At 40.7% G+C, this 13,272-nt stretch overlaps 1 long non-coding RNA gene across 2 annotated transcripts; it reads left to right on the forward strand.

The window, feature by feature from the left end:
* Window positions 1-283: 283 nt before the first annotated feature.
* LOC131383470 (uncharacterized) lies at window positions 284-12,567 on the forward strand. 2 transcript variants are annotated; one of them, XR_009213512.1, is made up of 3 exons: window positions 284-565; window positions 6,867-7,081; window positions 12,411-12,567. It is a non-coding gene; the product is annotated as an uncharacterized LOC131383470 (long non-coding RNA). The 2 variants fall into 2 exon arrangements; XR_009213511.1 differs by lacking the exon at window positions 6,867-7,081.
* Window positions 12,568-13,272: the final 705 nt, after the last annotated feature.

Genomic DNA, 13,272 nt, shown 5'->3' on the forward strand with positions numbered 1-13,272 from the left:
GCAGGGTGGCGGTCGGGGCCCGCCCGGCTCTGTGGCGTGGGGAGGCGCCCCCGCCCCCCGCCCCACACCCTCCTCCGGCGCCCCCCAACGCCGCCGGCCTTCCCCGCTCCCCCGCGTCCTCCGCCCCCCGCCGCCCGCCGCCCGTCCCTTCTGAAGCGCCGATTCCTCGGGGAGGAGGAGGCGTCAGGGGAGGCGGCGCAGGCAGCCGGCGCGGGGCGCTCGCGGGGCAGGGGGCGCGGGGTGCCTCCTTGGCCTCGGCTCTCCCCGCCCCGGGGCGCCCCGAGACCGCCGCCTGTCTCCGCGGGCAGCTTTGTTCTTCTTTCTTCCAACTACCTGTGTGAGCCGCGGGCCCCAGAGGCCCCAAAGAGAGGCCCGGAGGGTCTCCCCAGCAGCATCCGAGGGGAGCTCTCGGGGAGCTAGGGGCCAGAGTCCGCGTTCCCTCCGTGCCTGCCTCCCTCCCCTCGTGGCTCGGTCTTTTGTTGCCTCTACTCCTCGGCACGGCACAGCCTGGGCTGTTTTCCCCCTCCCGCTTGGGAGTTTGCAGTGTGGACGCTCGGCGAGCACAGTAAGTTGTCCCCCAGCGAACTCGGGCCCGGGCGGAGTCCAGCCGCCCCCACCGAGACGGGCGCACCGCGGGACGCTTGGAAGCCTCTGTCAGATGTGCTCGTGCTTCAGCCCCGCCGGGCTTTGTGACCAGCCTGACCAGGACCCGGCAGCTGGGGCTCCTCGGAGATCAGAGTGGGCTCCGGGGCTCTTCCTTGGGCAGCCCCTCCTGCTCCACCCCGGTGCGGTAATCAGCAAGCATTAAAAGGAAAACTATAATTCTCCAGGAATCAAGAATCAGGGTTAGAATCAAAGAGGGGAGGTGGGGGTAGGGAGGATGTCCAAACTCCCTACGTCATTTAAAAAAGAGAGAAGGGGAGAGAGAGAGAGAGAGAGAGAGAGATATGGAGATCCTGTTTCCTAGCTCGTCCCTCCCTGCCCTCTCAACTGTAAAGTAAAAATGACAGGGAAAAGAGAATTTCAAAGTGGAATTTCCCCAAAGAGTATTGAGAAAGTGAGAAAGATTTCAATTATCTATTGAAATGAGGCAGCCAGGATTCAGGAAGAAAGCAACAGAAGAGCAGATGAAGCAAGTGCTATCTGAAATTTTGGATCCAGACAAATATTTTGGTGGCGGTGGGTGTTATATATTCTGAGTTTTGCTGCTTAGGGGTCCACAGAACCCACACAGGAGGGCTCTGCTGCCCACAGCTCCTGTTACAAGATTGTTCCCCACATACACAGCATTCGCTTGTGCTTAAATCTAGAGCAGACACTTTTCAAAAAGAACAATAAAGGCAACAAATTTACAAGTTCAATGATATAAATGTGAACAGCGATCTAAGAGATGGGGATAGAGACGGTGGGGGACAGGAGGGAAGGAAGCAGAAGTGTTTTCTAAAAGGCAACCCTGAGTTCACCTGTTGGAAAGGTGGCCTCTGTCACCCTTTTCAAGCAAATAACGAATCTGAATGATGATCAGGGTGTCCGGAACCCATCGCCTTCCTCCTACCTATTCATGCTCAGATTCAGGCTATTAGAAAACAAACCATAATGAAGGGAAAGTTTTAAATCCCACATTGGGTTGTTTCATTTTAGAGAAATCACTGCAAAGGAGAAATAATAAGATCTAGTTGTCGTTTTCTGAAGCTTTTTTGGCTCTGAACTTCAGATCTCCTGAATTCCAATAATAATCTGGTATTTTGTACAAAGATTGGGCCTACGGTCTCATTTCATTGCACAGCTAGCTGCCAGAGTCTATGGGTGGCAGTTCCTGTGCTCTGTTTGCTGGGCTGTACAAACAGGAATAATACTGCAGAACTTCATTAGGATTTTAGGTGGATTAAACTGCTAATAGTTTCAAGTTTCTGTGTAAATTATAGCCATCATTTGCACATTTAAAAGTCATTTGAGGGATTTGGAGAAGAAAAGAATTCTTTTCTAGACAAAGGGCCTTGGGACATAGCTAGTTTTTTCTTATGTTGATGATTGCAACAAAATTTATGGCTTATTACTCAAAGGCTTCCTTCCAAACTGCGCTTTTTGGAACTTTGAACTGTTTAACCTGAGTGTTATCACGTTCAGTAATTTTCTTTGTTTTCAGCTCATGGTATCAGAAGAAATCAAACAGATCACATCTGTTTCCAGTGGAGTCCTTTATCCCCTCTGTAATACAGAATCAACATACATTCCCAGGGGCTTTCAAGTTATTAGAGTTATTTTTAAAGGAACAAGGATACTCTTGGCCCTTCTGGAGTTATTTTCCTTCTAATCTCACTGGCCATTTCAGTTTGGATGATTTCCAAGATTGTGGGACCCCACTTTCACCATGCTGAGGACTGAAAGGCTACAACTACCTAGTCTTAATAATTCACTAGTGTCTCCAGATTTTGGAGCTCAGCACAGCCTTCTGACCTTGCAGCAGGGAGCATAATGAAGGCCCTGGGAAAAAAAGAGAAGAGGATGAAGATTAGCTTAGTTTCGTTGGATTAAATTCTGACCTGCAACCTTTCATTTGCTCTATCTTTAAAAAAAAAAAAATCCTTATATAATTTATTCAGTCTCATAATTTATTCACAACTCATTTACTTCCTGCATCATTTCACCAACCTAGCCTGGTGTGCTTGACTTGCCTGCCTGTGCTCCCAGCGCTGCGCAGGGGAAGACAGTGCCATGGGCGCACACAGGACCTTCTTGGTCTCCAGGAGTGTGCCAGAGAAGGGAAGTCTGCTTATACCAACAGCTCAGCAACTCTTGCCTCTGCACACACCTTTCTCTCACAGATAGTGCAGGCTGCAGAAATAAGTAGTTTAGTGTTGTGAGTTCTGGAGCCAGTTTATCTCCTCCACTAACTAAATTACTTAATCTTGTCTGCCTCAATTTCCCCATCTGTAATGGGGATAATGACACTGATACCCTATTCATAGCATTGTAGTAAAGATTAAAAGAGTTTAGTCAGTGTAGGCTAATGCTTAGCACATAGTAAGCACTCATTAAACTTAGCTATCACCTTATTGGTCCTAACATCTCTCAGCTTGATACACTCACTCTCCTGTTCCATTCATATTTTTCTGGGATCCACATGGAACTGTATCTGTACTTCTTTTCTCTGAAGTAAGCTTACAGGATCAGCTGTTGTGATTGAACTACCCCTATCCAGAAGACATAGGTCCAGTGCCACTCCAGAAAGCTTGCTCCATCTTGAGAATGAAAACACTTTTCTCCATTGCAACTTTGCTCATTTTGCAATTAACCACGACCCTTTAATTTCGATTTGCTCAACAACTCAGATTTCAAACTCATGACACACTGTAGTCAAATTAGAAATTTGCAAAAACACAACCAAGAGACATTCTTCAGACCAGAAGTTGGAAGTTTTCATAGAAAGGACCTTCAAACCTTGGTATGACTTTTCTATATAAGAAGAAAGAAACGGTCAACCCCAGATCAAAAACAGGATACAAAATAACTCCTCCTCTTCATTCCTTCCTTACCCTTTTCATACCTCTGCCAATAAAAAACAAAATGACAAAAAGCATGACAAAATAAAACAAGCATACAACCAGAGTCACTAGATTTAGCAAAACTATTGCAAGCGATATGCTTCCACTAAAAAACTCCTTGTTGTTTACCTAAAATTTGGATTTAACTAGGCATCCTATGTTATTTGCAACCCGACCACAGTGTACCTGATAGCCTTTAAATTTTCTCATGGGACATGCAAAGGACAAAAGAGCCTGATAAGACAGAAAACATGAAATGCAACATTAAATTTATTTTAGAACAGAATAAGCAGAAAAAGAAAACACAAGCAAAGCCTGGATGGAACAACAGAACTTCAAAGCCTGAGGATAGTGTTTCCAAGCTGGGCTGGGCTTAGCCCTGGGGTTTCTCATAGTTAGAGGTTGCATGGTTTGTGTTTCTAGCCCTTTCCTATGGAACACTGCCATGCTAGAGGGACAGGCAGTTGCTCCTGCATCCAGTCCCCAGGGTCCCACAAATGAACTTCTGAAGAGATAGAGCTCAACTCACTTTCAAGAACTTCAGCTTTGAAACCAAGGGTAAACTCATGCTAGTGTCAAGGTCAAGATCAAGCTCATTTCTTGTATTTCTGAGAGGAATCAAAGAAGTTCAAGCCCAAACACTTCCACCACAGAAGCAGTGGAAAAAAGAAATGGTGCAAGATCTAAAGAGCCTGCCTTAGAACACGTCAGGCAGGTTCTGCTGCCTCCATTCCAGGTCAATAGCATGTAGCAATGACAGCTTCCATCTCTGTCTTCAGCCCCATTCATTTGTCTTTCTCAGTGAGAGACCCACCAGGAGTGGTGTCTCTAATAAGTGGGGTTCATTTTTATACATTCAGTTTTCCCCAATGGCCTGAATTTTCTGCCATTTTTCATGTACACCATCAAAGCTGGATTCTGTGCAATTCTTACGAAATAATTGAGGTCTGAGATGAGAAACTAGAGTTTGTTGGCAGGCCTGAAAGCAGATCAAAGCTGAGCTTGGAAAAAACTTTGCAGGGAGGGCTCCATCAATGCAGCAGCCAAGATGAGACCCACAGCTAAATGTGCCCTGTGTTCCCAAAACATATCCTTAATGTCCACACTAATGTCATTCATATCGTTTTGTATAATCCACAAGCGCTATGGAGAGATGACTTGTCCTACTGAGAGCTAATTGCTCACATGTCTGATCTGCTTTCAAAATTAATTGTGATATGAGCTGCTGTGTATCCACCACAGGAAAACGGATACACACAGATAAAGAACTAGTTTTCAAAAGTAAAGAAAGAAACTCAAGAATTCCAAGTAGCAATTCCTGGAATTGCTACTTGGGTGGCAGAGCTGATTCATCCAGTAAGGATTTTCTTAAGCACTTCTGTGTACCCCACTCTATGATTCCTGCATCATTCACTCAACAAATATTTACTGAGTGTCTACTGTGTTATCGTTATCGTTCTAGGCACTAGGGATAAAGTAGTGATGATCTGTGCAAACACAGTCACTCGGTGGCAGGAGTGTGAGATAAAAAACAAGTAAATAAACAAGTGAGAAAATTTCAAATCTTGGTGAGCAGTACGAAGAAATTAAAAGAGGTTGCTGTGACTGGTCACACAGGCAGCAAGAGAGAACAATTTAGATTGGGAATCCAGGGAAGGCTTCTCCAAGGGAAGAAATGAGATCATCAGTGGCAGTGGCAGCATCATTTACTTGTGGAGAAGGGGAAGTCTGGTCCTGCTTCATCTCCACTGTCCCTCCAGGGCCCCACCAAGTGAATAGATGGAAGAAAAAGATGAGTGTTGGCTAGGTATATATCACTGTCCCCAAGCCTATTCCATACAGAAATCATGGAGCTGCCACTATAGATGTTGCTTGGGGTATAGGCGATGAGGCCTGTAAAGTATTATTTAGATGTTAATGGTGGTGTGATGATGATGGTGAATAGTTACAGAGTGGCCATTCCCTGCCGGGCACTGCTATGTACTGGAGATGCAGTCAAGGTCAAGCGCTACCTATGAAGTTTGGGTCAGATCTGAAAGATACACGATGGTTCCCCAGAATGGCTTGTAGTTCTGAATGAGTCCCAGCCAGGCGGCAGTGGCTTCCTGGTCTTCATTCTCTCACCTCTTTATCTTCTGGGCCTCACCCTCCGAGAACAATTGTGTTTTGCAATAGGCTTAGGTTTCCTTAAATCTCAGACCCATGCCATTGGAGCATCCTGTGAGTCCCACCATTTAGGAATCAGGGGTGGCCTCTAGTATCCCCACAGTGTTTGGAAATCTCCACTACTGAGTTATTAAACATGTAACTTAATGTGTAAGGGAGCAAAGGGTCACACTGTGGCATGAAATTTCACATTTGAAGCAGTGCCAACAATTCTTTTTGCACACACCTTTCGGATGACCCCATGGCAACATCTGTAAGACATTTATATTCTTTAGGGGTGTAAATACAGAGTCATAGTGAAAGTGAAAACTGCCTCCCCCAAATTATCATCACAAAGCATATATATGTCTAATATATAAAATCAATAAATCAACACTGATGATGTTTTATCCAATGAAACTCTTATGATCTTATCCCAACCATAAAAGATATTTTAAATGATTAAAGTGCACTAAAGTAATAAATAGTATGTGTGTATACACACACACACACACACACACGTATATTCTCAGAAGGAAAAATGCACACAACATTTTTCACACTAAATTTAGTCTTGAATTTCTATAAAATCTTACAAACTGAGCTGGCATCCTTATACTAAAGAAGATAAACTCTTACAATCTGAGCTGGCTTCTTTACACTAAAGAAGATTAAAGTATCAATACATCAGAAAAGCATCACAAAAATTTCTTTTCTAGTGAGAAAGATGCCAACATCACTTCTTGACAGGCAAAGCAAAGTGATTACATAGCTTTCTATAGAGGCAAAATAATGGTATGGTGTATTGGAAAATGATATGCGGAAAAATCAGAGATAATATTTCAAAATATTTCTGAATTTCATTATTTTCCAAAGCCATGCCCCACAAGGATCAGGCCTTGATTACTGAGAAATTTACAGAGAGAGGGAGAGAGAGAGGTAAGTATTTACAGCAAATTGTGTAAGAGCTAAATATATTCACCTTACAAAGAGGCTGTGTCACAGATTTCCTCCAAATTCCCCCCAATCACTTACAGCTTCTGACTTTTGATGACATTAATATTAATGCAATGATAGAAAGATTATACTTTCTGGAAATTTGATACCAATCAGTGTTATAGCTCCACTTTTTTCAGAGCAGGGAAGGGTTTAAGGAAATGTTTTTTCCATTTACAGAGATAAATATATATATGATCAAGACTAAGAATCTGCAACCCAAGGGAGGAGAATGAGAAAAGATCGTAATTTACAGCAGTTACCTCAAGAGCTTACTCATCAGAACACAGATCTATTTAATGGCTTATTCTAGAAATGTGGGAACTCAGAGAATTTCCGCAGCTTTCATTTTGTAAGCAGTAAAGGAATCGCCCTGCAGCCTATCGCAGTGGAAGGTGAGGTGAGAAATCCCAGCTGGATTGGGGTCAGGGGGCCATGCTGCTCACCTCTGAGGAAGTTACAAGACTACAGGATTTCATCAATGGAGCTAGTGTTCCGATTTTCTGTTCCTGTCTCTGTTGGCCTGTGGAGATATCAAAATGTCAGCTAGTTTCTGTCTCGAGGCAGGACAGGTTCTAAACCATGTCAAAATATTGAACCTTTTCCCTGGGTGATCTCTTCACCTCACAGGTGAGGTGGAGACTTGAAATGTCCTATTTATTTAAAGGATGCAGAAAGTCAAACTAGATAATTTCATTCCTTCATTGCTTTTTCAGCCATGAAAATCTCAAGGGCATGTTGCATAACCTGTTGGACCCAATACATATTAATGCACTATTTAAATGATGCATAATGTTGAATAGTTGGTATCAAATGATGTGGTTTAAAAAAGTACTAGATGGCTTTTAAGATTCCTTCCTGTTCTCTGAGCCCTCGTATTCTCACTTAAAACTGTGGAAACTAGGGATAGGTCCTTTAGGTAATGCTCATTAGCCCACTTTTTCTGCTTCTCTTGTGCAACCAGAAACATTGGTTTATACAAAACATGGTAAAATTACAATGTCCCACAACACGCAGAAGCTACTGGTTTGGATTTGTACTTTGTCCCCAGTTGGAGTTGCGATTTGCGAATCTCTTCAGGAGGTGGGACATTTGAAAATCTCAGAGTGCTTCTTGGAATATTATGAAATATCAAATTTAAAATAAATTCACATATGATTTTGATTGAATCTATCACAAAACCATCTGACATTCGATTCTTACATAGAAATATAGTAGACATCAAATATGTAAGGAATACTTATAGAAGAAAACCTTAAAGCTATGAACCTTTGTCTGATAACATTATTTTTCCTAAAAATTGGAAAAGAACACACTCATTCTATTTGAGCCATGGGACATCTTGACCTAGTTATGGAAAACCAGTATTTCTCAAAGAATATAATTTTTAAAAACATGGTCTTAGCTATTGAATGGTTAGGTACTAAGAATCTCTGTCTTCGGCCATTATTTTTGAATTTGCCACTTAACATATTGACCTTTGCAATCACACTGCAAACAGCTACCTGCTTTCTTATTCACTGTTCTTTCTAGCTTCTTTCAGCAACATGGCTGTTCAGGTTTATTTAGCGCATTAACTACCTTGTTTCTCTAGACAATACCCCAGAGGTATTAGTTGGCATTTTTTTCCCAGCTGAATATCAATTGGTTTATCCTAGTGTATTTTCTTCATCCAAGGAAAACAAACTCTTTGCTATCATTTCTCTATCCTTCCAGTGTCTATGACACCTTCTTCGTTTTGTCTCACCATTTGTTAGGGTTCTGTTTACTCCCTTCTCCTGATCGTTAGTGAACCCACAGAAGCTCAGGATCAACAGGGGAATTCATCTTCTAGTTATCTGTATTCAAGATTTCATTATCCACAGAGGGACAAGTACTTAGGGGCCTGTATTGTTTCAAGACAGAGAAAGGTTAGCCCACTTTGAGTCTATTTTTGAAGAAACATTCTATGAAATATTTATCTACCTAAGCCAGGTGATATGCTTACATCTAGTTCAAACACTTCTATTGTATTTCTGTCTTCAGCATTTTATCATTAGTGTTCATTCAATAGATTATCTAACTTTTTCAACACAGTATCTCCGTGTGAGGCTGATCATGATGGACTAGCTGTTTGCAAAACTCTCTAGGAGGCTTTGGAGGCTGTTCTTCCTGCAGCCCCTACTCTTTGTAGGGTTCTCAGGCAGAAGGGTTATCAACCCTGTGCCTCTGGAGGAAGCACTTCTTCCCATGCGAGACCCCGTTGTTCATCCACGCAGCCTCTCTGGGTGTTCCTTTTCATCTTCTAGGAACTCTGCTAGCTTCTACTCGTGATAGACCCCAACATGCACTCTCCCCTGTGGGCATTTTCCTGGCTAGGCTACCACTTTTCTCATATCCTCCAACTAAATGCAATAACATTTTTTAGAGTTTTGCTGTCAATCTCATGAGCCAGTAGCCTGCATAATGTAAATAATACACCTGAGGAATTACAGAGATTACAAGATCTTACCAACTGATGAGATTGTAAATAGAAGTCGCATTGGCTTTATTGCAGTTAACTTTATTTCTGAGAGTGTGGCTCACCCATCTTCCCTCCTGTCCTACAATTAGCAAAGACTACATAGATCTTTGTCATAGATCTTCCTAGTACTGTGTGCTTGAAGAGCCGGACAAAACCTTAATTGCATGCTAGTCTAAAAAAATGTGGGTGATTTGTATCTCAGAGACATTCTAGATTGAAAAGATGGCCCTGGCCCCTACCTAGATCCTAGAATTCCACCATTTCTCATTCTCATTCACTAACTACTGCCACTGCTTCAGCACTGTTCACTTATTTTAAGATTTCAGGCAAATTCTTCCTTTATTCAGCTAGAAAGTAAGCTCAATAAGAGCAGCTATATCATCTTGTTCACTGCTGCATCCTTAACACCAAAGGAAGTGACTGGCTGATGTCTATTGCACTCCTTCCATGTACTGGACAGTGAACAGATTGGTGGGCAAAAGGGAGTCTCCAAAAATACATTAAAATTATTAGACAGCATCCTGTTAATCAAGGAGCCTATATAAGTAAGAAGAACTAGAAGGAGGTTCTAACTGCTGAATAAACACAGAAAAATGCCTTATTTCTGAATAGAAAACCAATATAAATATGTCAATTATTCCTTTTGTTTAATGCAATTCCAATTAATATCTGACTGGATTTGTCTTTTTAACTTATCAACATTATTCTAGGGATCTACTCAAGAGACATGAAAACAAATTTTCACATAAAACTTGTAGGTGAACATTCATAACAGCATTATTCATGGTAGCTTAAAAAGTAGAACCAATGCAAATACCCATCAACTAGTGAATGGATCATCAAAATGTGACATATTCATGCAATGGAATATTACTCAACAATAAAAAGAAATGGAATACAATTACTTGCCACAACATGCATGATTTCAAAAGCATTATGCTCAGTGAAATAAACCAGACACAAAAAACTACATATTGGAATGTATCACTCCATTTGTAGTGAAAGTCTAGAAAAGGCAAATCTAGAGAGACAGAACTAGATTAGTAGTTGCCCGGGGGTTGGGGTGGGATTGAGGAGTGACTGCAAGTGCGCACAAAGGGTTCTTCCCCATATTTTTTTTGGTGGGGGAAGTGATGAAGATGTTCTAAAATGAAACCATGATGATGGTTACACAAGTCTTTAAATACACCAAAGTCCATTGAATTGTACACTTAAAATTGATGAATTTTGTGCTATGTAAATCATGTCTCAACAAAGCAAAATAGAATATTCTAAAGTTTATAGAGAGGTATGAATAGCCAAGGAACTTTTAGAGAAAAAAAAAGTAGTGGTGGGATACTAATTATTACCTTTTGAAAAATTCTTAGAAGGAGAATTTCTGGATTAAAGGTGTAAACAAAATGAATAATAACAGTAGTTGAATAAAATAAGAATCCATGAGTCCATATTAGAGTTAAGGTAGGTTCCTGGCCAACAGATAAAACAGATTCTCTGTAAACAGCAGAGGTGCTCAAAGTTAAAACAGAACCAGTCTGCCATGGCTGGGTGAGGGGGTGGTGGTCATATAGTCAGTGTTCTCAGAAAGGTGTTGCAAAAGTGTCACAGGACCTCCCTTTGTATGATCAAGCCAAACCAGTTTCTGGTAGTGCCTAGATAAACTGTGGCCAGAAACACCCTCTCCCCACCACCCAGCCAAAGAACTATCTGACAGAGATTCCTAGTTTAGGGCTTGGAAGCCACCCAGTCAGACTTGAACAAGTTTAAATCCTTCATTTGCATAAGTGGACCTGATTGAGAATCGGGGCGAGAAACTTTCCCTGTTTAAGCCAGACTCTCCCTTTGTTCTTAGGAGAGCACATTTTCACTTGTATTGAAAGCTGTGCCTCCCCAGTCTGCAGATATTTTTTAAGAAAATAAAGCTCTCTGTCCTCCACAGTCTTTTTTTTTTCAGCAATAATGAACAAACCAATCTAGACAAAAAACCTCACTGCTTAAACAAATAACCCAAAATGAATCAGATTTAAAAGCAAAATAAAACTATAAAATGTTTAGAACATGGGAAAAAAATCTGTGGGACATGGGGCTTGATGAAGAGTTCTTCAACGTGACACCAAAAGCACAATCCATAAATGAAAAAATAATCGATAAGTTGAGCGTTACCAAAATTTAAAACGTTTGCTTTGCAGGAGACCCTGTTAAGAGAATCAAAAGGTAAGTTACAGACAGTGAGAAAATATTTGTAAACCACATGTCTGACTCTTATTTAGAATATATAAAGAGCCCTTAAAACTCAACAATAAAAGAAAAAAACAATCTGATAGGAAAATGGGCTATAAAATGAACATTTTATCAAAGAGGATTTATAGTTGACACATAAGTCTATGAAAAGATGTTCAACATCACTAGCCATTAGGAAAATGCAAATTAAGATGTTGACAAGCTATTTCTATATTCCCAATAGAACAGCAAAAGAGAAAATTGAGGTTCATAGAAGTTAAATCATTTCCCCAAGGTCACAGCTAACAAATTGGTAGAGTCAGGATTTGAACATTAGCAGCCAAACTCTAGACAACACATTTTTAACAACTGAACTATATTCCCTCGTTTCCTATAAAAATAATTAGACATGCAAAAATTTATGTACATTGATGTTCATCATTACTTTCTTGAAAATGGTGAAAACTAGAAAGACTTCAATTTTGAAAAGTAGAGAATTGGTTAGATCATTTATAAGCTATCCATCTCTATCCGTCTGTTGTATGAAAAAATCAGCGTCCATTAAAAACAATGCTGTAGAGTTAAGGTCAGCAAACTGTTTCTGCAAAAAAAACAGACAGTAACTATTTTAGGCTTTGCCCACCCTATGGTCTCTATCAGAATATTCATCTCCGCCACTGAAGTGCAAAAGCAGCCATGGACAATGTGTAAGAATGAGTGATGTGTGGGTGTGTTTCAATAGGTTTATTTGCAAAAACAGGCAATGGGATGGCTTTGCCTTATAGGTCACAGCTTGCTGATCCCTGCTGTAGACTAACTTCATATAATGTCGACATGAAATGTTCATGATATACTAAGTGAAAAAAGAATATTAGAATTTAAAAATGTATAATTCAAATGTAAATGATTTTGGAAATTGGAAACTGATAGGTGTGTGCAGCAGATACTGCTGTTTGGCTACCTAAAAGTTGCTGCTAAACCTTTCCTTGTCTTCTGCTTTACAGGTTGGGAAGCCAGATATTCACATTATCTCGTATCACATCACTGAGCTCTGTGGCCCAGTTCTGACTACATGTTGGAAGCACAAGTCTGCAGGGGATGGCTTCTGAGAAAGCTTTTATTTATTTATTTATTTAAATCTAAATAAAAGGATACCTTCTAGCCTGGGAATAAATTCCAGCTTGCTTAGAACGATACAGCACAGAAAAGAGCCTGAGTTCCTGGTGCATCCCTGTGCCAGTGTCTCAATCCTGCCCTGCCGATTTCCAATTTCTTATTATGTGAGAAGCAACTCTCCCTTCTTTGATTAAGTCACTATTGGTAGGGTTTTTGTTGGTAACTTGCATCCAAATGCATTCCTTAACTCAAACAAAATAGAAGGAAAATTCCACATTCACACTGTTGCATCAGACAAGCTCTGGCTTCTCAGAACTTTAGTTTTCCATTTGCTGGAGCTCAGAATCAAAGAGACAGTAAAGAAACCCATTTAAAAATTGCATGGCATATGTATCTTGGGTGATGGGACTTCATGAGTAATATTTTTAAAATTTCTTTGTGTATTTTTCTTTTATTGTTATTAAACAATTATAAACATTATTAAACATTTTTTATTTAATATTTAAACATTATTAAAGAGACCATAGATACCTTTTGTAATTATAATAAAAAAGAAAATGTTACTAAGAACAGTGAGAACTCTTAAGCTAACTACAAGATAATAAATATATAACTGCAAAATATAAAATACCAACGCCATTTACAAATAAAGAAATGGAGCCACATGAAACTTTGCAGTTTAGCCAAAGTCATTTCAGGATTCTGAAGCTGGGGAGGAAGCAAGGCTTACTTAGTCCGTGACTAGAACTA

This window comes from Hylobates moloch, unplaced genomic scaffold (assembly GCF_009828535.3).
Source record: "Hylobates moloch isolate HMO894 unplaced genomic scaffold, HMol_V3 SCAFFOLD_5, whole genome shotgun sequence".
In the NCBI taxonomy this organism is placed as follows: Eukaryota; Metazoa; Chordata; class Mammalia; order Primates; family Hylobatidae; genus Hylobates; species Hylobates moloch.